Below are 3,672 nucleotides of genomic sequence, written 5' to 3'. Positions count from 1 at the left end.
AGGATGGTTATCGTCTCCATGGAAATAGGATATGTATTATACACTCCTTTTGTGAGAAAGTCATGTATGAATCCCATGGTCCTCCCTATGCGGGGCATAGAGGCATTCAACCTACTCTGCAAGCATCTCTCGTCATCTCGCGTGGTTGATGCGGTATTATGTTGATATGCAAGTGTAAATTGTTCCTTATTTTGCAAGTAACCGTGCGTTGTGCGCTGTCCAAGCAAACGCATAGTTGTGCAGGTTTGGGTGATAATTACGAACCTTGCAGTATTTCACTATGATTCTACAGCACCACGTAGTTGCCGGGGAGGCGGGAGAGGGAGAGAGAGAGAGAGAGAGAGAGAGAGAGAGAGAGAGAGACATTTAACGTCGTAGGAGCAATCCCAAAAGAGAGAGAGATGAGAGAGAGAGAGCCTTCTCTATAAGAAGAGATGCGGCCACTCATCACGTTCCGCATGGCATGCAAAACTCAAAAGCGGTAATACTTTTCTCGGTAATTGAGAGAGAGAGAGAGAGAGAGAGAGAGAGAGAGAGAGAGAGAGAGAGAGAGAGAGAGAGAGAGACGCATTGATATTTGAAGGGCTAGAGCTTTGAATCATGTTTACAATATGTTTGTTTATGCTTTGCTAGCTACTTCTATAGAAGGACCCTTGACACAAAACATAATAGAGACGACTTCTTCTCTTATGAGGTTTTGGAGAAGGCACTAGTGCCCTTCTACCCCAGTGGCAGGAAGGCTGTTGAGGTCCTCAAATGATGGACGTATCCACCTTAACTGTATTGCCGAGGGTGTGCTTCTTGTCGAGGCAGAGATCGATGCTATTATCAATGACTTTGGTGATTTTGCACCACTCTTGCCCTTAAACAACATGTGACTCATGTGACATACACACGGAAGAGTGACCACATCCTATGTAATTATTATGCACCATAATGTTTTATTTTGTAGCAGTAGTCGACACAAATAATCTATAGAGGTAACATTGTTTCAATGATGAGGGGCCTCGCTTGGTGTGGGGATGGAGCACCATGTTTCTGATGCGATCTCTTGTACCCACTTTGTGAACACATGGGCAGAAATAGCAAAGGGGGGAAGGCATTCAACGTCAGCCTTTTATCAACCGTACCCTTTTGCGGACACGTGACCCATCTACACCAACATTTTCGCACATCGAGTATCAACCTCCCCCTTCACTATTTCCCTCTAGCAAATATGATTGCGGCACTGCACTACAACCAAATATAGTGGAAAAATGCAAGAACAATCTCTCTTCACATCATATATAATGACAGTGGGCCTACAAATCCGAACGCCAATGTAGTTTGCAACTTTTTCTTCCTCACTCGAGCACTCGGCAATGGATGGAACAAGAGGGGTGACATACAGCACATACGAGGCAGTGGCAAGACATGTGTGGAAATGGGTGTCAAGGGCACGAGGGTTGAGTGAGAAACAAGAGACAAAATTGTACATAGCAATAAAAAGGAGAAGCCCATTGCAACCAGCCTTCCCAAGCGGCTACTTTGGCAACGCCATCTTCACTGCCACACCCATGGCACAAGTCGGTGAGCTAGGCAAAGGCCCACTAAGTGTGGGTGCCCAAAGGATTAGGGAGGCCATCGCACGTATGGACAATGAATATTTACTATCAGCACTTGATTATTTGGAGCTATAACCTGGCCTAGAGTTTCTTGTTCAAGGTACCCACACCTTTCGCACTCCTAATGTCCGTATCACCTCTTGGACCCACCTTTCCATCCACGATTGCGACTTTTGGTTGGGGCTGCCCCATCTTCATGGGCCCTGTTGGCATCCGATTTGAAGGCCTTGCTTTCATGCTTCCTAGCCCCTCTGGTGGTGGTGGCCTCTCCATTTCCCTTGCCCTTGCCGCCCACTATATGCCCACCTTTGAGCAACTCTTCTACTAGTTTTGACGGTCTCCATTGCCCCTAGTACTCTTTTTAGTACGAAATGGGCATGCTAACTTTTGTATAAGTATTTTTAGCTTGCAATGTCCTTATCTTAATTCTCTAAGATTGATTCAATGGGCATGTGAGTTTCTCTTGTTTTAGAACACCCGTGTGATTCTTCACCTTGTTTGGCTAGCCAAACCTTTAGAAGATTGGTCGGGCCTTATTGGGTCTACTTTACTTTCATTAATTAATTTCCTTCAACGATTCTTCGAACACCTTGACTTTTGAAACCAGGCGTTCAGCTGGAGTTGATTCACGCGCTCCATTCTATCTGCCTGTTCTTCCCTTCCCCCTCATGCCCGCCTTGCCCTGCCCTGCCCTCTGGTCTTGTGAGCAGTCAATCTCAGCATCTCAATGGGCTTGTTGGGGGCATGGAAACCTACAAACATGCAAATCTCCTCCCCCTCGTCCTCGTCCTCGTCCTCGTCCTCCAGACTACATCTGCTACCCTCTCTTCAATCTGCTCCTGCTCCTGCTCCTGCTGGATCGACAATCCCTCTTGAACATCCTGAGCTTTCATGTGCTCTTGGATTATGAGGCCCCTGAAAGCTTAGAACACTAGCAGGCGGCTTTGCAACCATAACCACATTGTATGAGACAATTGGACTCGTCGAGGGCAAGGACAGATTTCTCAACATCACCGTCTCTGAGGGCGTTGCAAAGGCTCACAGCCCTGGAAACATTTCTTTTGCCACAATCGGCTCCTCTCTTGAGAAGTTTCCTTTCAATATCAGCTTGCTTGCTGTGGATCAAGTCCTTATACCCTCTAGCATTGGCGGTCCTGCACCAACCCCTGTCAATTTAACTCAAATCATCTCACAAGCAGGGAAGTTTAGCCAGTTTGTCTTGCTGCTGGTGTGGATAAAGTGTTGCAGTCTCATGATTCTCCACTTGGAGTAACGATCTTTTCCCCAACCAATGCTGCCTTCGACCGCATGGGCTCCAGTGCGCTTTCCCGCCTCACAAGTGCTGAGCTAGTTGCCTTGATGGAGTCCCATGTCCTTGTCTCTTTCTACCCAACACAGGAGCTAGCAACCGCCAGCGGCCCGCAGTCTACGCCATCTGTGACTGCATTCGATATTTTAAAAAAAAACATCTTCTACTCTCTCTTCGCCGGGCATTGATTAGATAAACCTCCGTCTTTCTTTTGTAGTGGCCAAGCCCAAGGGATCTTCTTAGATTCTATCTAACGTGACCTGCTTGGAAGATTAGAGGTACATACTTAGGTCTACGTTCGGCACAACCCATTAATTAACTCAGAAGATTCCTTTCAAATCTTCAATTTTAAAGCAAAAGCACACACCCCCGAGCACCCCGCTTTGGCCGCTCGCTCCATGCTCCCCCCTCGCATCGCGCGCCAGTCCAACCCCAATCCTCGCCCGCTCGCTCGATTCACCCCCCTTGCCTGCTTGCTCCCGACTTCTTTGAAGCATCACTCAGGGCAAGGAGTGGAGGTTTGGTAGTCCAAGGAAGATGAAAAGAGGGCTGTCTTCTTCCTCTGGAGCCCTTAAACTCTTCGCAGGGTCTCCGTCTCCTTTTTCATGCCCTCATACTGATAACTGCTACGACCAACACCCTGCAGCCGGACTAGTGCCGAAGCGAGAAGTCGAAGGGAGGGCGGATGATCGGGCTGCATGGGCGCAATGCTCGTTGGCCTGCACCTCCCTTGAGGCTCTCTCTCTCTCTCAGCCACTC

At 48.0% G+C, this 3,672-nt stretch overlaps 1 pseudogene; it reads left to right on the top strand.

The window, feature by feature from the left end:
• Positions 1–434: 434 nt before the first annotated feature.
• LOC147445765 (shikimate O-hydroxycinnamoyltransferase-like) lies at positions 435–1,932 on the top strand (annotated as a pseudogene).
• The last annotated feature ends 1,740 nt before the right edge of the window (positions 1,933–3,672 follow it).

This window comes from Adiantum capillus-veneris, chromosome 12, assembly GCF_014529385.1.
Source record: "Adiantum capillus-veneris isolate H3 chromosome 12, ASM1452938v2, whole genome shotgun sequence".
In the NCBI taxonomy this organism is placed as follows: domain Eukaryota; kingdom Viridiplantae; phylum Streptophyta; class Polypodiopsida; order Polypodiales; family Pteridaceae; genus Adiantum; species Adiantum capillus-veneris.
Note: the sequence above shows the minus strand (reverse complement) of the source record. Positions and strands in the feature narration are given on the sequence as shown.